General features: G+C 51.6%; 1 protein-coding gene across 8 annotated transcripts in view; it reads right to left on the bottom strand.

Moving 5' to 3' along the window:
• The window catches only part of Hdac4 (histone deacetylase 4), a 256,470-nt gene that overhangs the window by 230,489 nt on the left and 1,227 nt on the right, over positions 1-24,754 (bottom strand). The gene's annotated exons all lie outside the window — the stretch shown is intronic.

Genomic DNA, 24,754 nt, shown 5'->3' with positions numbered 1-24,754 from the left:
ATGGTGGGGGGGACAGGATTCCAAGCAGCAGAGTGCAGGGGACACTATGGAGCTGGGAGGCAAGCAAAGGAGCAGCTCTAGAACCTGCTTAGGCCCCCAGTCTTCAGAACAGGGACGAGGACGCCAAAGGTCTGAGGCACCACACAAGTTCAAAACCTACAGGTAGGTGAGCTGGAGGGAGGAACCTGTAATATTGCTCTACAAGCACCTTTAGGGCAAGGGGCGTGGTCATCCCACCCCACTAACTGGGCAGTCTCTGACTGTGGGTACAAACCTATACAAAGACATCTCTATTTTTGTTTGTCCTCCGTACTATTGTGTAATGACACTTAATGTGTCACTACAGCCTACGTGTGTCCTAACAGTTCCTTCACCAAGCAGAGCTGGATCTAGGGTTACCAGTCGTCCTTTTCTCCTGCTACCTGCAAACTTTGAAATTTCAGGTTTCATCCAAATTTCATCCAAAAAGCCATAAGCCTTCCAAAGAGCAAAAGTTTCAGATACTATAAATTCTTAGGAGGATTTTTTAAAATCATATTAAGCAACCACAAAGCAGTATGGCAGAGCAATAAAGGCATGTTCTGTCCTTCCTGCCCCTCAATTTCACCGCACGGCAAAGATGACAATGGCTCCAGGGGCACTGAACCCCCCAGCAGAGCCTCAGCCCAGCAAGCTGGTGGAGGGACCCAGCGCCACAGTGGTGCAGAAGGACAACACTATTCATCTGCAGAAGGCACGAGACGAGTCCCCAGGCAGGGAGTGGGACCAGGACACCACTCTCTTCATCAGCCTGCAGACCCTCCCGACAGTAAGGCAAGAAGACATGAAAGGTCACAGACAACGCACTGCATCCACAGACAACCCAAACAATCTACGATTAAAATTCCTAAGTAGATTTTACAGGATTGCTGAGTATAAAGTCAATGTACCACCATCTACTGAATTTCTGTGTCCTAGCAAAACAGAAAGTGAACTTTGGAAAAAAGATACAATTTATAACAGCATCTGACATCAGCAAACATCCAGGATTGAATCTGTTAAGGTAAATATCAGCCTTATAAGAGAAAATTACAAAACACTGTAAAAGAAATTAAAGATGTAAATAAAGGAGACTGGAAGACCCAATATGGTTAAGATGTCAATGTCTGCCAAATCAACTGGGAGCCAATACAGTCACAATTAAAACTGCAGACATTTTCTTGAGAACCGACAAGTTCATTTTAAATTTTACATAAAACCACTAGGATCTGGCAGACTTACACTGCCAAATATTATTATTTATTATAATAAATCATTAAGATGTGAGGACATACCAAGGAACAGAAAACTCTAGAATGAATGCAATATACATATAGTTATTTGACTATAGCAAAACCTCAACTCCAAACCAACATGGGGAAAAAGAGGGTCTTTTCAACCAACAGTGCACCATCATGAACATCAGCACGAGAGGGATCACAGACCTAAGATTAAAGGTAAAGCAACAAAGCCTAGTCCAAAAGGCAATACACAAAAGCATCCTCTGCTAGGCAAGGATTACTTAAATACATGGCATAAAGAGGCAGCAGCCATAAAGGAAAGGAAGTGACAGAGTCTATTACATTAAAATTAAAAATGTATCAAAAAACTTGGTACAAGAGAGAAAAGACAGCCCACCAAGCAGAAGTGATTCTGCCACCAACCATACAATAAAGAACTGACACCCAAACACACAAGTCGTTCTTACAAATCTCTAAGAAAGAGGCAGACAACCCAAATAAAAATGAACAAAAGAGAACAGGTACAAGCCAGGCGTGGTGGTACACGCTGGTAACCCTAGCCCTCTGGGAGGCTGACACAGAGGACTACAAATTTGAGCAATTTGGTGACTTTGCAGGATTCCATCTCAAAAATAAAACAAAATTTTTAAAAAAGGTCTGAGTGTAGCTCAGTGAGAAGGCCCTGGGTTCAATCTTCAATACCACCAAATACAACAACAAAAAAGATGCTAGGTACGCTTTAGAAAGGAGCCATTGCCACCCACAGGCAAAGTACCAGGCACTGGGGAGGTTAGGACACCAGTACTCCAGACTACCTTTGGGTAAATGGAACTAAGTGGAACAAGTGCCCCAGGGACACCACCCAGGTCAAAGCCAACAGAAAGGCACACCAAGGTCCCTGAGGACACAGTTGCAGCATCTGCAAGCACCAAAAGCAGCAGCCCTCCCCAAAGTCCATCAAGAACACTACCATAGAACACTATGCAGCCAGAATAAACCACATCTCCACGAAGCCAGGCAGGTGGACCACCCAGACGCGTGGCTGTGCAGGGGCAGCAGACCCAGTGTGCAAACCGTGTGACATCACATACATGACATGTGGAAACAGGTTACACCTAAAGTGGGAACACTGGGGAAACTGGAAGAAAAGCGAGGGTCCAGGGCTGGCAGCATTGTTTCTTGGGCCACATGAAGATAAATACGTCAGGGCACTCGCTGAGGAAACTCGCCACCTGAACACGCCCCAGCATGCACCACACTGTCACGCAGTGCGCCTCCAAGAAGTTTGGGAAGTGGGAATCGATTCCTCCAGACCACTGTGAGTCAAGCATCACCTTACCTAGACTCTGGCCAGTGAATAACTGTGTTACGGTCCTTGTAACTACCTTCTCACCACCAGCAAGTGCACAGGAAATACGCTCTAAGCCCTAGCAGCAAGCACCTCAGAGGCAAAACACAGTAGCTGAGAGAGGCCAGGACAGTGCACAGAGCAGCAGCGTGAGTTCCAAGGGGTCCCGCCCAGACTCTCAGAATGAATGGTGCATGGGAAGTAACTTTCCATTTAAATATTTTAATTAAATGGTTACTTCTATTTGATTTTTATTGATTAATTAAATTTTAATCAAAATAAACTGTTGCCTATGTAGTTCTTTTCCTATTTATATGGTGAGCTTTTGAATAAGCACTTTTTTCAGTAAACATCCTTGTTAATGAAATATGAGCTATAAGGGTTAGCAACTATGTTTTTTATATTTTGTTTTTTTTTTTTTTTTTTTTTTTGTCTTTTTGAGACAGGGTCTCTCTATGTAGTTCAGGCTGGCCTTGAGCTCAATATATAGCCCAGGCTGGCCTCGAACTCCCATTGATCCTCCTGCCTCAGCCTCCCAAGTGCTGGGATTACAAGCGTGTGCCACCATACCCGGCTTAGCAATTATGTTTTGTAAGTGTGCCATTTCATGATAGATGGCTCATGTAATAGAAGACTTCAGATTCTGTCCCTGTGATTTGTTGGGATCCATTTTTATTTTAGTTTTCATAATAAACTATATACTTGAAAATAATAAAATTCCATTTCACCACTTCCCAACAGGAGCTAAATATAAAGAATTTTACAAAATCCACAAGGAGAGTCCAGAGGAGGCCAAAGGAGGCTGGCTCCACAAAGAGCTGCAGATCTGCCCCCACCCCTGGGAAGCCCCTTCCACCTGCTCAGGGACGCTGAGAGGACAGAGGAAGAACAGGGCACATGCACACCAGGGCCCACAGGGTCCAAGTGGCACATGGGGATGCAGACGAGTGCATGGGAACAGCCAGCAACAGTGCAGCAGCACCTTCCTCTGCAAAAGGAAACAGACTTTCCAGCCCCATGGACCCTTTCCTGATGGCTGTATCTACCTCCTGAAGGCTGCATCTACCTCACTCTGGGAGAGAGAATACAGGGTACCTAAAACAAACTTTTGGTAAACTCAACTCTTTGGATTAAGAGTCCAAATGAATAAAGCAACCAGATGAAACACTTCCTCCCTTACCTCTAGAAATAAAATGATGCTGAGGATAAGAGTCACAGAGGCAACCAGGAGGCTCAGGGATCCGAACCTGAGCTATGGATGGTGCAGCATCTGTGCGGGTTTATACCTGGATATCCCTGCAAAGCCTCACCTACCCAGAGGAGGCTTGTGGAAGATGACTGGATTACAGGTGTGCTGCAGCTGCCCTGGTGTTGGAAGGTGAGGACAAGGCAGCACAGAGACGGGCAGCTGCTGTCCCCTGCCAAGCCAGGCGGCTAAGAAGCTGCCAAGTGGTGCTACTTCCGCTGCATCTTCTGTTACACTACAGAACAATTACTTCCTCACTAAGAGTTGTCATCTGTCCACACTAACATGGGTTTATTTAGCTGTGAATGTTTTCAGAGGTTTGTGTTGATTTCTAAAATAGTAAATATCAGCAAACACACATTTAGCCAAGTGCTCTCTGGGAGCCGCCGTATTCTGAGGACAATGCTCTGCCAGGGTCCCAGCACTCTTGCTTAGGGGGACCTAAATGACACTCTTAAATGCAACAGATGAGAGGGGACAGGTGGCCAGCAGGGACAGGAGTGCATGCCTGTCTTTCCTGACAGTGGTCACGCCTCAGTGCACGCAGCTACGCTCACACAGATGAACACACAGACGCCCCCTGGGTGGTGGTGCACCCAGGATGCACCACTATGGTCCACACCCATGGCCTCACCTTCCTCTGTTTCAGTTACCCACAGTCAAGCACAGTCTAAAAACATTAAATGCAAAGCCCCAGAAACAATAAGCTCCCGCATCCTGCAGTGTCAGACACTGAGCTGGTGTGATGGCCTGCGCACTGTCCCTCCCAGGATGCAATTTATACGGGCCCAAGGGTCCACCCTTCAGGTGCTACCCACCTGCCAGCCTGGGCACCCACCAAAGGTCATCGCCCTCGCTGTTTGTGAAGCACCTGTGTGTGGCGTCCTGACCCCAGGCCACTCCCTCACTCACCCTCCTGTGGTCACCGCCTGCCATCAGCAGGGTGCCCATGGCACAGTAGGTGTCCTAAGAAAGGCCTCATTCACACTGTTACTACAAACACTGCGGTCCTACCATGTGACTACTTGTTGTTAATTTCCTCCTCTGCCTAATTTAAAAGTTAAACTTTACCAAAAGTGAGTATGTATGGGGAAAAACAGTACAGACGGGCTCCATACTGCTGGAGGTTTCACCTATCCCGAGGAGGAGGGGGACAGATGCCCAGTATCTACACAGCGCTTCATTTTGGCAGCAAGTGTCTCTCTCCTCTTCCTGTGCACACTCACAGGTAACCCTAGTGGAGCCTCTGCACCGTCTCCAGGCACATCAGTGCACACACCAGGTCAGGTAACCCTATGCTCCGTCTCCACGCACACACCAGGGCAGGCACCGTCGGGCGGCCTCTGCTCAGTCTCTATGCACCCCCACGCAAACATCAGGTAGCCACTGTGCCTTTAGCATAGGGCAGATCAGAGGCTTCCCAGGGTCTCATTTTTCCCATTCAGCAGCACCTCCTGTAGGACCCCATTGTGAGGCTGTGCCAAACATTGCCACTACCCCCTCCCAGCAGGCAACAGACTCTCCCCAGAACATTCTACTATCATGGCAACACTGAAGGGGACCACTAGGGCAGACACCTCCTGTCCTCATGGGCTCTTTTCTTTGCTTGTTTCCTGTACTGAGGACTGAACCCTGGGCCTTTATGCTGAGCTACATCCATAGGCCCTTTTGTATATTTTGAGGCAGGGTCTAGCTAAGTCACTGAATTGACCAGGCTGGGTTCAAACTTACAATCCTCCTGCCTCAGCCTCCCAGACTGCTGAGATCAAAGGAAAGACAGCCAAGGCTGGGGCCAGGGGAGGAAAGGCTTCCCAGGAGGCTCTTGGCCTCTCTGTCCCCCTTGCATTCCAGTGTGCCCCAAATACTCTAGGAACACCTGACAACGTGTATCTGGGCTGGAAATGGATTGGCCACTCAGTTGTCCTCATAGGGTTGGTGCAGGCCATCTGGTGGCCCATGGTGAGGCACATGCCACCATGGAGTGCTGGGGAGATGAGCCCCTGCCCTGGACCAAGTGCCTCCATGCAGGTGCGGCCCAGACCTGTGAAGGCTGACCTCTGGAGATACTGCAGTGGCCCCCTCTCCTGCAAGCAGTGCACTGCAAGGATCGTGCCACAGAGAGCCTGGCTTTCCCAGGACTCAAGAACACCCCTGCTCAGCCGAATGCCAGCTTCCAAAGGTCAATATTGAGGCAAGTCTCAGGCAAATTCCTGCCTGCTGCCAAGCAGAGCCAAGTACTGCAGGTGGGCTTTTCCTGCATGGGTACCAGGGAGGAGGCCCAAGCCCCAGTCATCGCTCCACTTGGCCACGGGTCACCCGGAACAATGTCACCATTACATCCCGCTGGGTACCCCAAACACCCTCTCCCCATCTCAGGCAGCTGCCCAGGGTCCCTCAGTGGTCACTGAAGCAGGGCTGGCAAATCCTGGGCAAGGGACACCACACATTCTTGGGCCCAAGGAAGCACTGCCTGGTCACGGCTTCTCAGCAAACCCCTAAACAGGGCTCTGCCCCGGCACCACCGGAGGAGGCGGGTGACGGATCCAGCTGGCCTCACAGCTAATACAACAGGGTAAGGTGACACACACTCTTGGCCACAGGCCAGACAGGCCGGGTGCTGGTCCTCACTCTTTGTGCCCCTCGATAAGGAGCACGTGTGATAAAACAGCAGGTACCCACCAGCAGAGCATACAAGGCTGGGCAGAGTTCCTATGCAACCCGGCTCCACGAATGAGGGCAACACAAGCCATTCTGGCACATGATGACAATGAGGGGACAAAATATGGCTCCATGATGACAATGAGAAAAGGCCAGCAGCTCAGGAAGAAGGGGCTGCCAATGGAGGACTTTATGGGAAAAGGCAGTTAGTCCAGGCCTGTCCCTCCTGACAAAGGCCACCTCCTCACATCCCTAACCCTCCAGGTACGACCACTCAACACCAACTCCATTGTCCTCAAGCACGCATGCCAAACAACACCAGACACAGCACAGCCTCTATGTCCAACACTGCACACCACCTAAGGACAGTCTGGGATACGCTGCTATGGCAGCTGGCAGCACGGCAGTCATGGACACAAGGATTCTTTCTCAGCTTCACCTCAGTTCATGGTGTCCCTGGTCTTGAAGCTGAAAGCACCTGCCTTTGGCATGGGCTGTATAACACAGAAGGCGACCATCACAGGTTCTAATGCCACTGCCAATGGAAGCAGCCTATTCCTAGGCCACACAGGGCGCTGCCCTACAGGTACCAGCTCCCCACACACCTGCTCAGAGGCTCCGTGTCTGCAGCCCCCAACACCTTCCCAGCACTCAAGGGACCGCACACTGGCCTTGCAGGTGAGGCCCTGTCCCATGCCATTTCCAGCCCGTGAGTCCTGCCTCGCTCTCCCCACAGAGCACCCAGTATGCACCACCATGGCCCATGCCCACGACGGCCCCCGGTGAGCAGGCAGGAAGCCCCAGTGCCCTTCTCCTCTCCCATCACTCTCTAGTAGGGCACAGAGCTGGTAGGAGGTCTCTCTAGGACTGAACACCGCATAGCGGACCAGACAGGAAAAAGCCATCCTCGATGCAAGAATATTGGCCATGGCCTGGGGACTTCACAGACGCACTCCAAGAGCACGGCCAGGTCGACAGGCCAAGCCATGAGTACAGAGGACACGCTGCAATGTCCCCTTTGACTTCCCACCTGTGTCTGTCCCCAAACACCATAATCAAAGTCCCTCACCTACTCAGGGCTTCCTACCATCTCACAGACCTCTACTTTTATCTGAAAATAAAAGTTCTAAGGAAAAGTGCTTCTTGGTTTTTACCTTATTTTTCAAAAAGACTGGGTGGAGAGAAAGTATCAGATAGCAGAGGTCACTCTGAGGAAATGTCCCAGACCAGTCCTTCTGTTCAACAGGACACAGTGTCCCTTCCCTCAGCCAGCACCGGGGGAATACCTAGGCAGGCAGGGGCCCTGTGAACATGGAATGAAGGAATGAAGTTGGTGGGTCCCCTGGATGTTCTCCCCTGCCGCCTTCATTCCTACCAGCCCCAACATGGGCCTGGCCCACTGGCTGTGCTCTGGGAGAGAGAGAGAGCAGGCAGCCACAGAGCCCATGGCAGAAAGGGCTGAACAACACCTGAGCAGCCATAGGAGAGGAGCCAGGCAGAGCGGGCTTGGTGTTGAGGAAGTGACAGTCTTCAAGAGTGGGCAGTGAGCCCTGCGACATCGTGTCCATTCCCATATGGTACACGGAGGTGCCACATGGCCACAGTGCGAGGGCCTCTGGTCCGGGGTCCCATCCACCTGTCCTGCTTCCTTGCACACAGGGCTCCCTCCCTCATCCACAGGGGCCTGGCTCTGCATTCCTAGCAGCCACGCCCAGGCAGCAGCAGGTACCCTCCCCAAGGATGACCTCAGGATATCGGGCCCTGCTGTCTCCTGGGTCTTCCTCTTTCACTGGAGGGCTCGTGTATCTCAAGTTCTCCTTTCTGAGAACCTGCCTCAGGTAAAACACTTCCACCCAACACAAACAAGAAACAAGCAGACACCTTTGCAGGCTCCTGTGCAGACTTCCATCTTCTGTCTGGATTGCAAGCTTCCCCTTCATCACTTCCTTCTTCTGTTTCTCAGAAAGGAGGCCTCTCTGTGGGCCACCTCTTGAATATTTGGATTATTCAGAGAAACAGGCCTGAACAGGGCAGTCATGGAGATGTGACACAAGGCTCCCAGAGCACAATACCAAGGAAGCTGCTCTTCCATCAGGGGCAGGGGACAGGAAGGGCGGCAGGGGAGAACATCCAGGGGACCCACCAACCTCACGTGGGCAAGGGGGCAACTGTGAGGGGCAGGACGGGGTCAAAAAAGGAGGTACTCTTGCAAGTACTGGGGTCTCACTACAGGTGTACAAGCCAAGTGAGAAGCACACCACCTGCCAGGAAAAGGTGAAGAGAGTGCTGACATTCGAAATGCTAGTGATTAACAAATGAATACTTCTCAAATCTACCCTGCCTTCTCAGCCTCACCCCACTCTGCCCACTGGGTACCTCCTGTTACCTCTACTAGGCCTCCCACAGTTCCTGCAGGTGAGCCCCCACCCCACCCCCAGGCCTGCTCCCTGCTCCCAAGGAGAAAGCCCAAGCTTCTGGAAAAGACCTGAGCAGCTCTACACCAGCTCAAGGCTGCAGTGGCTGGCACTCATCTAGACCCAGGCATCCCCTCCCAGCTCATGCCGTCCTCACACCCCTCTGGGTACCAGCCCCAACAGCACTGCAGAGCCTCAGAGGACCCTCCCTCGGGCCTCCTGCAGCCTCTCCCGGATTCACTCCAAGTCCAAAGACCCTCTGAAGGTCCAGCAAGCAGGCCTCCTCCACAGTTCCCTTAAGGATGGTCAGAACCATGCCCAGGAACACGTTTCAGCAACACACTGAGGCGCTGCCAGGGTGGACCAGGCTGTGGCTCACTGTAGGAGGCGAGGAGCGTGCAGACCAAAAGCTCCAGCCCATTCTCAGCCAGGGACACCAACACCCACTGGCTGGGGTCAGGTGTGAGAGGAGGGTGGGACTCAGGGTCAGAGACATCCCACAGGCTGAATCTGGCCTAAGCACTAGGACCAGGGCTTTCCTCATTGAGGCAATGACAATGATCAGCATGGTCAGGGCTGGGGATCCAGACCACAATTACAGGAAGAAATCCCACACAGGAAGCACAAGATCAGCACAGTCCTGTGTGGTCACAGACCCCAAAGATCCCAGCACATGGACACGTGTGCAGTATGTAATGTTTTACATAATTAGGACAATATATTATTTGACATATATTTAATCTATTGCCATATATTAAGAATTGCTATATATTAAATCACACATGTTCATTCTGATACACCTTATATTTACTACATGTACCCCACATTCCAATACACAATATACATGCATTTTGCATGCATTCATGCATAATTATTGCATTTATGAACATTTGTCTCTTTCCATCTTCTCCTTTAGCGTTAGCAAGTGCTGTGCTCACCATGGACTGACCATAACCTTGTATGTTATGATAATCCCCTACCTGAAGAACAAACAGAACTGTTGAAGGAGTACAATTTTACCACAGTGAAAACCTCTGGAGGTGGCGACATGACCCTGTGAACACACCTACCCGCTGAGCTGTCTCCTACAAGTGATTAGGGTGGCGCACTTCAGGTTGAGTTTCTTTTTAATTTTAAAAACCCTGTGTGTGTGTGTGTGTGTGTGTGTGTGTGTGTGTGTGTCTCTCTCTCTCTCCTCCCCCCTCCCTTTCTCTCTCTCTCTCTCACACACACACACACCTAGTAAGTCACCAAACTGCTTAGTCCCATGGATTCCCTCCCCTCTCTGTCCCACGTCACAGAGGCGTGTAACCTGGTCCTTCACTTGGCCTTTAAATCCACTTCAGGAAACAAGGAAATGCACTAAATTAAACTGCCCAGCAGAGGCCACTTCCCACTCCTCCGTGGCCACCACTCAGCAGCACCTCTAGCATGCAAAGAGGCAAACACAAGTCCTTGTCTGACCGCTGATAAAAATGAGTGGCAGTAACCCAACAGCAGCATCCTGCACCTGACGCACCAGCCTGGGCAGTTCCGTGCAGGACAGCAACTGAGCTGTCTGCCGGCCCTGGTGCAGGCACCTGTCTGCGGCTGCGAGGGCCACATTGCCTCTCCAGACTGTCCTTCCCCATCACTCGATGGCGACACACAGCCAGTGGGGCTGCCGAACACTCTCAGCATGTCTATTTAGCATATTCTAAAAATGCAATTTACAGTTCAGCAATATCCTTTCTTTTTATGTAGTCACTACAACACAAATATGCCTCTTTGTTATCTCTAACTACATCTACATGCAAAACACGCTCTGGCTAGGAAAATATAAGTTCTGGGGAATTGAAACCCATTTTTCAAATCTGAAAGAGATGGAGAAAAGAAAGAAAAAGGAAAGGATAAAAGTACATCTTACTCACATGCAAAAAATGTAAATGAGAGCTGACTTTATTTCCATACCCCCAAACTGGAAATGATGTATGTAACTTGTCCCCAAGTGGTTCATAATTACTACTTAAGTTCTACGACTGTACTGTGCAAGAGAATCCAACTTCACCAAATGTAGTGTCATTTACTTGAATGCTGAAGGAAATGCTAGCGTCCTGGCCTCAGTGACAAGAGGGCTTCAGCCCAGGCACTTGTGGCACTTTGAGACGCCTAAGTCTTCACGGTGTGCAGTCCCAGTGGCAAGCCATAGAATGTTCAGTAGCAATCAGGCCTCACTAGATGGTACTACAATGCCAGTCACTACTCCCCCCACCCTCTTGAACCAAAACAGCCTCCTGGTCAAATGTCCCTGGGATGAGGGTACAAGGCAAAGACCCCTCCAACACTCAAGCCTGAGGGACACAGGTAACCCCAAGTTCTACCCCATGCACACACCTTCACTAAGACTGGCTTACTGGACACAGCATACCTACAGTGAAGCAAATCATACACAGCTGCACAGAGTGGGGGCTCTGGTTTTGCCCAAGAGCACTAGATCCTTGTATTCCTGTCGGAAGTCAACTCTAGCACAGCATCACACCAACCAACAGCAGCTGGCTGCCCAAGCTAGGCAGGGTGTGCACTCACGTAACAGATTAAAATTAGGTATCCTAATTATTAAACTGTCACTGTAAAAGCAGCAAAAATACCATTTTTAAAAAAATGAATAGAAGAATTAATTGATTTTTTATTTGCTTGCATTTGTGATACTCAGCCTGTCTTTTATTATCAAGGCAGTCATAAAAAAATGCTTCTGTCACATATGCAAATTAAATCATTAGTATTTTTCCCAATTACAGCAACAGCTTATTTGTATTACTGATCTATTCTCTCAATTTAGTTCCCTTAATATTAACAATATTGGAAACATTTTAATACAAAATAATCTCAGGCGATGTAAGAGACAAAATTTCCACTATATACAGGCGTCCAACTCCTCCTGAGGCCCACACTACAGGGGGCAGCAGCCCAGGGCTTTGGGGAGCAAGACTGGGAAAGCTGGGTAGCCCAGGTGAGAGCACTAACAGCTGAGGTTTTATGCCTCCACAGTGTAACACAGCCATGCTGGAGGTGGGCTGGGTTACACACCTTGCTTCTCATCTGCCAGCTCCGACTCACCCCTACCCTCCTGATGCTCAGAAGACACACTGATCGGTTCCTCATGAAGCCCAGTCCCAGCTTCAGCCATGTGGCATGCATACACAGAAGTCTCCACACCACTGCAGGCCTAGTGCTGCTCCTCACCAGCAGGGAGGCCCTGGGCTGTCCCGCACCCTGTGTCTTCCAGGAAAGGGCAGACCTTCCCAGTCACAAACTTCAACTTGGAGGTTTGACGATCTTTTACCGAACAGTTAGGAATTCACAGGGCAGATAAAAATGCTGCCCATCAGGAGGCTGAGCCAGGCTGGCAGAGCAGACCTGATAGCACTCAGGCAGGCGAGGGCCATTTCTAAACCATGTGGTTGGAACAGAAATCCCGAACCTGGCTCCTCCAAGAATCTCATAGAAATCCACGATCTGTACACTGTCCATGGTGAAGTGACAAAGACAAGTTCATTTTCCAAACCCAGTGTGCTAAAAGATTGCCTGATCCATCAATCAAGTACAACTGAGTGTCTCTGTTTCAAGTAAGAGGGTCTCACAAGGCCACCAACCCAGCAGCTGAAATGTCCCCTGCGTGAGTGTGACCTAGGAGGCAGCAAGACACTGGCAGAAGAGAAGAAACAGGTATGAAGTCGAAATGAGCACATGGGCAAGTTGCACTAAATCCGTATCATCCTGCAGAACGCGCAGCACAGCCTTCTCCCTGTGCGGTCAGCCTTCTCCCTGGCCAAGGGAAGCAGAGGCAAGCGCCACACAGAGAAGGCAGCTTGAGGACAGAAGCCTCTAGTGGAGGCCCAGGGAGCTCGCAGACACGTATTCAGCTTGTTTCGAGGTGCCCTGGCAGCTGAGTAGGGGTGTGGGTATGCTCCCCAGGCACGGAAAAGGACACACCTGTGGGCATCTTCTGTCAGCCTTCTGCCAAGGCCTGGTCGCATACCAAGTCACACTGACATACCTAGACACCCACACCCACTTGCCCTACACTGATCTGGGATCCTAGTGGTCTGAAATATTCACCATCTCCCTTAAATTGCCATCAGAATACTCACAAAGACAATATTTTAACAACACAACATGTTAAATGAAATTTCCAAATTCATTAGTTTGTGGACCAAGAGCTAACAAGTGGGATAGCGAGGACCCTGCAGAGGACTCCCTGCTCCTCTCTGTGCCAGGTCCCAGTGCTGGTGTGAGTGGTCAGTCCATGGGTACCAGCTGGCTAGGATGCAGAGGACATGATGGCAATGTGCCCTGCAGGCTCGGAGTCAACCACTGCTGTCCTCCAGACAGCTCTGTCCACCTGCCCCTCTGGCCGTCCACTCGTGTGCTATGAGCTCTGCCTTGGTGCCCATCTCCCGTGGACTGGCGCAGCTGCTGACCAAGGCCCACCTACTCTGGGAGCAAAGCCTCTCTCCAGCGCCACTCTGGACCTCTGAGAGAAATCCTACCTCTCAGCTGCCTTCAACCCAGCCTCCTTCACACCACAGCATGCAAAAATGCTCTCACTGCTCAGCACCTGGGATACATAGGAATGGCTGCTCTGTGAAGGAGACAGCACCCCACCAGTCACCCCCAGGTCTGATGGAAAGGGGCTCCCAGCCACCTGGCCCAGTTCCTACCAGCAGGTGTTACTGGAAGGCAGGAACGTGGACCATGGCTTACCAAGCACCTGTCCCCTCCACACACATACACAAGGCTCACCCTCCAGCCCAGCAACGTCCTGCAAAACGTACAATCATTGCCTCAGGGCACAACGCACAGCACCAGCTGACCCAGAGCACTAGCATGCCTCCTCCTGCACTGCCTCCATGACAGGCCTCAGGGCCCCTCACTCCAGCAGGACAGGAGGGTGAAGACAGATCATGGTCAGTGTCAAGGAACCCAGCAAGGCTGTGATCACACATTCTGTTGCTACACAGTTAAAAGGGCCATCAAGCCTACAAAACTGCAGCTGTAACAGCTCTGTCCTGGCCATCCCAATGCAGCAATGAACAGAGGCCCAGGGCAAGAGCCCAGGAGTCCTCAAAAGCAGGCCATTGGCAATGTGGTCAGACCTGGGAATACAAACCCTGGAGGACCCTGAAGGTGAGGCAGTGACTGAGATTTATTCCAGGCAACGGGGAGCCAAAGACTGTTTGGGCAGGATGCCATAACCAGAAAGTAGAGAAGAAAGCCTGAAAGTACAAAGTAAGAAGTGGAAAGACCAGAAACTGGAGTCCCAGGCATGCATCAAGAAGGGTCAGAGATCAGGCCAAGCCCCAAGGGCACATCAGGGCTCAGTCAAGGTCACAGACACTGAGAAGCAGGGGTCACAGGGTTAGAAGGACCATGGGTATTAATCAAAAAACAGATTGCACAGAGAAGCAAAGACCAAGAGTTGCCACCAGTGGCAGGTGACAGGTACATGGGGTCCTGACCACAGGGTGCCATCAAAGCCACCTTCCCAAGAGGACCATCAGCTGAGGGTGAGGTCATGTGGGCACCCACAGGTGGTCAGCCAGGAGAGGGCGCAAGGCATGGATAATTCTGGCAGACCCCCCAGGCCAGAGCCCACAAAGACTATTCAGAGTGGAGGCCTAGAGCCAATCCCTCCTGAGCTATCCCTGGATATCCTGGACCAGCAGTTAGACTGTGAGTACAGAGCCCAGGACACTGGAAAAGGAAGCCCAGGAACGACGTAAGCAATCTTCTCGGCACCAGCTCCACAAGGGACGGCTTAACTTTCAGCAATCAGGGCCCATCCTAGGACCCTCACTCTGGGAAGGGTAGCATTCGGCACCTGGCCCACCTGTACCTTCAGGCCCTCTGAGCACAGAGTCTCCATGCAAAGGAGGAACTGGGTGAGAACAGTGTTCCATGAGCCAGGATTGCATCACCTCAACCACCATGAGATGCAGCCCACTGTTCCTCACTGAGCAGCAATGACTAGAGGTGAGTGCCTGCCTGCCTCAGCTCCCAAGAAACATGCCCAAGGAGCCAGCCCTCACTCCATACACACTCCAGGGCATGGGTGTGTGTGTGTGTATGTTGGTGCCTGTGTGCACACACATATAAATTGCAGACACACAATGTCATGCATGTCTGTGTGCACACATGTACACAAGCATCTGTGCAGTGTACATAACACATATACTTGTGTGTTCATGTATCTGTGTGCATGTTCATGAGCATCTATGTGCACATGTAATGGAAGCTGAGGAAGGGGACACAAGGGGACAACTGACAAATGGCCTGGATGAGGTCACACGCTGAAGCAGCTGCTGGGCCCACAAGTACCAGCATGGCCACAGCAGACACCAGAAGATCTTCCTGCATCTGGGCACAAGGCCACATCTAGCCCTACCAGTCTAGGCTGCTGTCCTGTCCTCGGCCCTTCCAGCCATGCCCTGCCCCAGTGAGAACCTCAGGAACCACCACTAACTCACCACCAGGAGAACCCTCCACCTCCCATTTTAGGAAAAGCTCCTTGTGGGTTGTGTAGGTCTGCAGCCCCCTGCCCCTCTCTGGCTGGGCAGACAAGAAAACTGAGGCTTGAAGAGGGTGAATAAATGCCACGGGCTGCTCCTGTGCAGCTATGCAGGGACCCACCTTTTGGCCACATCTAGTAGTTCAGCCTCGCACCACTGGGCTTTCTGGCCCAGAAGGGCAACCTGAATGAGGCCTGCCCTTTCAACCTGGGGACGAGTTCTGCGCATCCCAGCTAACACTAAGGAGGAAAAGGCAGGAGCTGGCGTGGCTGCCAGCTCAAAGCCATGATCCTCACCACCAAACTACCCACGTGGGAGCTTCAGCTTCCTCAGCGGTCAGATGGGAGGAAGGAAATCCACTCACAGGGGCAAACAGTGACATAAATGACGGCACAGTGCCTGACACATGGCAGACAAGAAATGTGGCAGGTGCAACTGGCCCACAGGCTGTGAACCCAAGGAAAGCAGCAACGCTCGTTCATCTCAGGTATGTGGCAGGACTGGGTTGCCAGCCCCTTGTCTGCTTGATCCTGGCAGTGATCCCGAGAAAGACATTCTCATATCCAGTCTGCAGAAGAGATGGAGGTGAGGGAGGCTGGAAGCTGACCTCTGTGACCTGCACACCCCACAGGGCATCCGGGGTCTGATCCCAAGAATATTTCTTCCAATGCAGCCTTCACCTGCAGGGAAGGTGCGCTCTGCAAAGCCTTGGAATAGCCCTGGCCTTGGCAATGTTTGCACTGGGCCATCTCAAGAGACCCTCAGCCCCTACCCGCCTCTGCACAAGAAGGAAAGCTGCTGTGGGCCCAGCCCTTCTCCAGGGCATCCACACGACTGGCCGTGTTGCCACTGGGAGCACAGCCTCAGAGAGCTGCTGGGCAGTTACTCAGGAAGCCTGCCCCAGGGTAGTGGGGGTCTGGTCCATCTCTACCCTCCTGTTTGCTCAGATCCCAGCCCTATACCTCCACCTCTCTGGGTAACAGTGGTGGGGCCCCGTGTCATAGCATCCTCTGCACTGGCGCACCACCAGTACACACCAAGGCCCTGGGCACCACCGGCCAGCCAGTGTAGGCAGGCGTGGAGGATCGCCCCGATGTACTCCGTGGCCTTTGCACTTTACAACCAGCCATTTCAGCCGTATGCCCCAACTCCCCAGGGATCAGATCCTCCAGAAGCTGGCCAGAGAACCCCTGCAGGCTCTGTGGCGTGCTCTACCCACCTCAGGGGTGCAGGACCATCCCTCCTTCACGGAGGTCAGGGTCACTGGCGGCCTCTGGGATGGCCTGCGAGGCTTCCCGGACGCGCCTGGGCACACCGCGTCACTGGACGGCTGTTCTGGAACTGCTGCCAAGCAGCACGAAGCACAAGGGCTTCACGGAGGACGCTGGCAGCTGCTCCCTCCTCTGCGCCCACTCCCTTTCCCCGTCCTTCTAGACAGCAGTAGTTTCCACACAAGGAAGCCAGTTCTCCAGCCAGCCTTCGCTGCCCACTTGGAAGAGGCAAGCCCTGCACTAGCACTCACCCATGCCTCCTCCCATGCTGCAGAGAACGCAGGATGCACCAGTGACACCAGCTGGGCAAGGAGGTCCCAACGGCGTGGCTGGGGTCTCAACCCAGGTCTGCCTCCATATTCCAGAGCTACGGAAAACAAAGTGTCCATCCCTGTACACACAGGTAATCGCCACCCCTAGTCAGCAGAGTTAACACACCCCAAATCAGCCCTCTGCTCACAACCTGAGACTACCCAAGGAGCCAGGGGGAAAAGACAGGAAGTCCCACCAGGGACCTCTGCTCTTCGGGCTCTGCCCCTGCCTCATCAAACCGATTCTGAAAAACTAGCTTCACAGCACGCACTCAGTTTTGGAAGACTGTCCCTTATCAAACAGGAAGACACTCCCCTTTGGGGACATGCTGTCCACTGATGGCTAATATGGCTCTGGCAAGTGAGCTGGATGCTCCTCATCAGGCCCAACCGCTGCTCAGGGCCACCACGGCGGAGGTAGAGGGACTCGCTGAGCAATGCTGCCCCAGATGCCAGTGGAACAAAGACTGTCCAGACCTTGCAGGGCAGCTGCTGCTTCAACTGAGTGGTAACCAGCAGAGACACCGGGGCTGCTGCAAATGTGCCTGGCAGTGACAGTGAGGGAAGAAAGCTATAAGGAGAAGGTGCTGCTAGCAAACCAAAGTCAGAACTCCAGGACTCCCAGTGACATTTTCCTTTGTGTCCCTCCAACTCTAAGGGCTAAGAAAGGCATTCAGATGGAGTCCTCATGCTGCAGAGGTGCTCCCCAAGAATGGGCCAAGGACCACCTGTTACCCCCTTTCTACTGCAAATCTTAAGTGAGTTCTCTAGCAGCAAGGGTCAACCCTAGTCCACTGAGGCACCTCCCAGCCACTCTATGGCTTCCTTGAAAGACCCAGGGGGGTGCTGATGCCCATCCCTCTTGATTACACTGTAAATGCTGGCTAATTGCGCTGGTGGCCAGCTCTACCTCCCCCAGAGGTCCACAGCCCAAAGCTGGCATGGGGACCACAGGACTGGAGGGGGTCATAGGACTTAAACAGGAGCTCTGAAGTGAGTAAGTCCTCAGGGTCCCCCAGGCCACAGGGAAGACCAGGTCCAAGTGCTACCACTCTCTGCTCACCCTGCTGAAGCCCTGCTCTTTACCAGGTTATTCAATGACACAGTGCCAGCGGCAATGGCCATCCAGTGTTGGGCTCCAGCGCACAGAACTGAAAACCAGGTAGAAGCCTGGCTCAGTCCCTTCCAGAAGCTCGCAGCATGCTTCAGTCCCAAAGGGTCTTTCTCAGGGTCCAGGGCAACCTAAGAAAGCCCTCAGCAGCACCAGCTGAAGGGGAACCAAGCAGCTCTGGCTCCTGCTGTGCACAGAGAGCCCTCTACAGTGGCACTACAATTCAGGCACATGCTTTGGGGGACCAGCCACACTACAGGCCCCCTGGGAGCATCTCAGGTGCACCTGCCAGCACCAATTTGACAGTTACACCCGGAGACTGGCAGTTTACACAGCGGGACAGGCACAATATGTGAAACAGAGTTCAAGAAGGGTCTCAGTTAGACCCAGGTGATTACACAGGTGCAACAGTCCCTCACAGGGACAAGTTCCCTCCAGCCAGCCAGTCAGCAAGCCCCGCTCCTCCCCCACTCCCCACTCTAGCCTTGGTGTCCTGGGGGCAGGGCTGCCACCTGGTCACTGTGGCCTGTCCACCCTGCTACAGTCTCATCACTGTGGTGCTGGATCTAAAGATCATGCTCACTCGCCCTCCCCTCATCAGGCCTGGCTCCCACAGCCACTAACCCACTGAGGCCCCCGCACTTCGCACCCCCCACATGTGTCTGAGTCTCCCGAGTGGCTTTACGTGCACCTGTGTGTCTCTGTCTCTTCCTCCTCTCGTCCCCTCTAACACCAAAGCCTCCTGCAGGCAGAGGCAGCTCCTGGGTGACTGAGCCAGTCCTGTTTCCCAAGAAACCTGGTACCTGGGCTTCGGTACAGAGTAAGGATTTGCAAAACAATAACCGATCAACTAAGAATATGCAGGAAACTCACTCCCAAGGACTTCCCCTGGACATCAACGCGAGGCCAAGGGTGTGGGGTCACAAAAACTGCCAATTCCTAAAGACCCGCTCCAATAAATGGCAGCCCATAACCCAGTGAGGGCCATTCCCAAGGGAAACTGCAACTCCACCACCACTGGAACAACACTCCCACCTGGAATGCTGGTTTGGGCTTTCGGGCCATAAGAAATGATTTATTGTCTCAAGCTTAAACATCAATCCAACAAAAGCACTTGACTCACACAGACGGATACTTCACAAACAACAGTAAACCAACAAAGCCTCACACTCCCTTCTTCAAACACAGCAGATTCCAAAATGTTTATATATGCACCCATATTAAGGTATCAGACTGAAATCACAAGCCTAAAAAGAAATGATCAAATGGTGTCATTAACACCAGATTAAAACAAACAGGGAATGTCTTTAATAAAAGCAGGGCTTGCCACCTTGCACGCCAGCGGCCGATCTGCCCAGAGGACACGCAGTGCACCCTGGCCTTGGCCTGGGCAACAGCCCCATCTGCCACTTGACAGCTGTGTGAAAGGTCCCTCTCCCTCTCGCTTCTTGCCACACCACAGAATCCACTCCACTCATATTTACGGCATCTACTTAAAAGCATGTAATCTCTAAAATCAGGACCAAGAAGTTCCCAGCTGTGTGGGAGGGAGGGTTAGGAAACAGGCAGCTCCAGGGCCCAGGACAGAACCCATAGAGGAGCTTCAGGCAGGGTGCCTCCCCCACACCCCACTGTCAGGGCCTGCCCCGTGTCAGACACTCACTCACTCATGGAGTACCACACTGCCAGGTGCTGGGTACAAGTAGACACCAGGCTCTCAGGCCTCTCAGCTCTATGGAGTCTTTAGCCAGAAAGAGAGATGACATTAAACAATTAGTGTTGCAATGAGCTACTGAAATTGCACAAGGGGATCCTGTTAGGAAGGACCATGAAGGACACTATGTTAAGATGAGCAGGAGACCAAGCATGTGCATGCACCAAGGTATTAGGCAAGACAGAGGTAAAGAGAGGTAGTCCAAAATAGGGAGCAGTGTGTGCAAAGGCCCTGAGGCCAAAGGCAAATGAGTGAGCAAGGAAGCAAAGCAGGTAGGGCTGAAGCTCAGCAAGCAGGGCAAGCACTGTTGGGTGAGGCTGGGAGGCCACAGGCTAGGATCAGCAAGCCCTGTAGGGTCCCTGCAATACTAAGAACAAGGGGAACAGCTCACAGTACCAATTGTACCAGAGTGGTCCAGGCCCATGGCCCAGCCCCCACCCTGGAGAGCTTCCAAGTAACAAATACCCCCAGTTTTTCTAAAGCTAAGCCTATTTACTACCCCCTTCCCAAGGACTCAGTTTTTCTCCTTTATAAATAATAGGCTGAAGAGTATTTTCCCCCAATGCAGACTTCAATTTTTTAAAAAAACTATTATTAAACTATCATTAAAAGCTAATACATGCTTACTGCAAAGTGTGCACATGATGCCAACTGCACACAATGACAATGCGAGTTTCTTGTGTCCCGTTTCCAACTCCTCAGAGGGCCCCCACTATCAGCACTGAGAGCCTGGCTGCACACTGCCTGGGCCCGCTCTTCCCACTGACACCTGCACACTTGTGCCACTCTGTGCATACAGGCTTCCAAGTACGGCAACACCAAGTGTATCTGTCACGTATGCTCATATGAACGACCTCACCTAACAGTCGGCAGGTACCCAGGGGCAACGCACTTATTCTTCCCTTAGACTATTTCAAAGCGTAGAACTGCTGGGACAAGGGAAACAGTGTGACACAAAACTTTTCTGTAGAGTAATTAAGCAATTATTAAGTTTTATATAATAATATGTATTGGTCTCTTGAGAGAGAAAGTAACAAATAATATCCAAAACTTAGGTAGTGTTTACTGTGCGGCAGGCTCTATTCCAAGCAACTTCCATAAACTGACTTATTTAAACCTTGCAAAAGCCTTGTAAGACAAGAATCATTACTATCAGCAGCAACAGGCGTTCTCACACTGATACAATTGGCATAACTATAGGCTGACTTTATCAGTGAGCTCCATCTTTTATTAGCCATGGAGATTTGTGCATCCACATGCTTTTATTATCCTGCAACAAGAAAGTGCAGACTTTTACTACTGGTTTGCAAAAGCTCTTTACATATTGACTATTAAGCTCACAAGAACATAATAAGCTGTATTTTTTTCTCACTGTCTCTGAACCTTGCTTATGGAGACTGTGTTTTTCGTGGTACTTGGGATGGACCCCAGGCCCTTGCACATTTCAGGTGAGCACTGTAATCACTAAGCTACATGCCCAGCCTCACCAGAGAGTTTTCTTTTAAATCTGCCAATATTTTCTCTAAGACTTCTGTCTTGGTTTTAAGACAAGAATGGATTAACTCAGTAGTTTTTCAAAGGCTTTGGTCTGCAAATGTGCTCTTCCAATAAACCCTCCAAGGGTAGCTGACAGGTGAAACAGCAAGCACCGAGCAGCTCTGGGTGGCAACCCCTGCCTGCTCCAGACAGCCTGGGGGCTTCTTGGGGAAGGTCGGAGCATGGATGGGGCAACCACCCGGTGCCTCACACCGGCTGGGCAACTCCCCAGCCCAGCCCAGGACTGGTAAGCGTTCCCAGTCCTTCAACCACACACAGCACCTGACAGGGCCTGAGGAAGCCAAAATGACTTCGCAGACCCCTCACAACATAATACTAACCCTGACACCTCCAGGGACCATCAACACCACACCGTACCCGAAAAACATCCCGAACTATCTCCTAGAGAGGCTGAGCTCACCCCAACACCTGGACAGCACCTCACGTCCACATCAAGACCAGCCCTGGCCCAGAAGCAGAGCAGAGCAGAGGGGAATCAGCTTTTGGGACTTGACACAGCAAGGGGGAGCCGGGCACTCCATTCATATTCCCTCTCAAACAGGCACAGCAGCACCCACCTCTCAGGGCTGGGCTGCAGGGAGGAGGACTGAGGTCTAGACAGCAAGTGTGTAAAACAGCATGTGGCCCTGATCAGGCACTCGCTCACGAAACACTAGCTACTAGTTTACGTGACAGTTGCTTGCACACTGTATCATAATCTCCCTGCTCCAAGAAAGGCTTTCTGATTTCCACAGGGGCTGACCCAGGGTGCCGACCTGGCCCACAGCTGTGGGACAAGGTCTCTGTGGAGGCAGCCTGTGTGCCCCTGGAGAGGCCTTCCAGGCATTGGAGAAGTAGCCCAGCAAGCAGTCTGCAGCGAGGCCCTGAGTGGCTGCAGCAACCCCAGCCTCTGTTCTGCCCCCAGTAGGACCTACACTCTCACTCACACTCCAAGGAGGAAAGCTGATTCCAGAAGGGCCCCTAGCTGGCGCTGGCTGGCCCTGTAAGATTGAGTCCAGGTCTGTCCAAATGCTGCAACACTGCGACCTAGGCCTCCCATGACTTCAATGCCAGATGCTATGCCCTCCTGTAAGCAGGAGGCCGAACGCCCAGAGCCCACTGCACCACAGGGCACATGCTGGCCACCCAAGGGCAAAACAAAACCCCTTCAAAATCTACCTTGCCCGATCCCTGGCACAAGACAGACTAGGGCCAGCCCCAAAGGGGCAGGGACTGGTTAGTGGCTACAGTGGCAGGGGCTCAAAGCGTGGGCCTTCTCCCCAGCCAGTCAGCGGCTGTCCCAGGACCCTGAGCCTCGCCACAGCCTGTCGCCCGCCGGCCACCTCCCAGCAGCGGCAGTTGTCTCTCATTTTCTGCATCTCCCTTGCTCACGCCATCAGGTATTAATGCATTACTCATGGCAGCTTTGGAGCTCTGAAAGCCCAGCCGTTTCCAATAGAGAACGGTACGGATGAGTTCTACAGGAGTGATGAAATTTCTCTTCTGCTCTGGCAATTAGAAAGGCACAAAGTCGCCTTTCCTTTGGTGCCACCCCCAACATCAAAGGATCGGAATTCAAAGCCATTCATGCTGCATTGAAACCTCACAATGAAGCTGGAAAATGGAAGTCGATTACTGGGCATAAATATGCAGTAGTTAGAAGGAAAGAGTTATAATGAAATTAAACTGCAGCAGTTCCACAATGTGTGGAAACTTCCAGCACCAGAGTCCTGCTGGCAGAGGAGGGGCATCTCCTAAAGCAGGTTTCTGACCACTCAAAGCCAAACACGATGGCTTGAACTGCACATGCTGCCTGCTCCATCTCCTGCAGTAACAAGCCCCCGGCCTCTGGGAACCTGCTGTCCAGAGCTTTTCACAGGGAGCTTTTACTTTGCAAGGCTGTGAGGCTGCTGATCACAGAACGTGCTGTCGGGGCCACTTCAGTCACATATGTCTTTGGTGCCTAGGCCTTCCAGGCCTCTGTGCAGTCCACGGTCATCTTGCCTCTGCCCCTGTCCTGGTCTCCCCAGGGGCACTCGCTACCAGCTCCCTTTGCAGGAGAAAGCAAGAACCCTAAAGAGGGCACTGTTACATCTGCCTGCCAAGCAAATCCTGCCTTTTCTGATTGATTACTGCTCTCTTTGGAAAGGTATTTGATCTTTTAAAAAAAGCCCAGAGCAAAGAAAGCTATAGAAGTCTCACAATGTGTCAGGGTGTGTGTTTTTAAGGCATGAAAATACTTCCTCCCACACAAACGAGAGTTCTTCTGGGGAAAGATGCCACGGATCCCGGGGAGTAGAATATCCGGGAAAGCTGATCAGTCTTAAAAATAGACAGCTGAACACAGACCAGAATTCACAGGGCTACCTGGAAAAAAAATTACATCTCACATATTTTTGATACCCTAAACTCCATTCCGCTGAAACTTCTAACTGGGTGGCATTTTGCATTTCCAATTATAATAGAGTAATTGTGTTGCCATAGTGACTGCCAAATTCTGCAATAACTTTTGTTGCCTTGTAACTGCTGTAGTGTATATTTGCTTACAAGCAGCTGAGTTTTTTAATTCGACCTCCCTCCCTCCACCCCTCTATTCCTCCCTCCCTCCCCAACCACCAGCAGCAGCAGCACCACCTCTCCGTGCTGGACTCTGAAACCACCGCACCAGCTTTCATTAGGCCGCCCCTGAATAATGCACGGAATTATCAGAAGCAATTAAAACTCCAGGCAACCACGATCATATTACCCAAGAAAAAGCGAAACCAGGTCAAGGTGCAAGCCGCCAGCATCCCCCCAGACCCGCCGGGGCGCAGGGCCAGGGCTGTTTACAGGTTTACTCCCAGGCCTTAAAAGCTTAGGTGGTTTGTGGGAACGGGCGAAAAGCCTGAGTAGAGAAAAGCGGGCAGGCGAAGTGACTACAGGCCTTTCCTCCCTCCCGTGCAGGCGCTCTGCTCTCAGCAAGCAATTAGGTAGGTCTCTACAGTAATGCAATTAGGATTTAGTTAAGAAAGTCATTAGTTCTAAAATAACTTAAGTTTAATTTCTGCAACGCTTTATTTGAAAATTGTGTCACAGCAGGTCAATTTACAGCATGCAATAAAGAAAACACTCCCTATCAGCTGCTGCAAGTTATTACAGATTTTCGATGTGCATTAAATGAGTGCACTGATTCCACCCCCGGCCTTTCCGACGGATACGCGCGATCTCCAGCTACAACAGTGTCACCCAATTCCGCGTTCAAGGTAAACACCGGGTCGCGGGCGCGGGGCTGGCGGCATCTCCGCAAGGCCGGGTCGCGGTCCTGCCGCCCGGCAGCACCGGGCCGGACCGCACCGCGC

Source organism: Chinchilla lanigera, unplaced genomic scaffold (assembly GCF_000276665.1).
Source record: "Chinchilla lanigera isolate Chin_1 unplaced genomic scaffold, ChiLan1.0 scaffold00141, whole genome shotgun sequence".
Classification (NCBI taxonomy): domain Eukaryota; kingdom Metazoa; phylum Chordata; class Mammalia; order Rodentia; family Chinchillidae; genus Chinchilla; species Chinchilla lanigera.
Note: the sequence above shows the minus strand (reverse complement) of the source record. Positions and strands in the feature narration are given on the sequence as shown.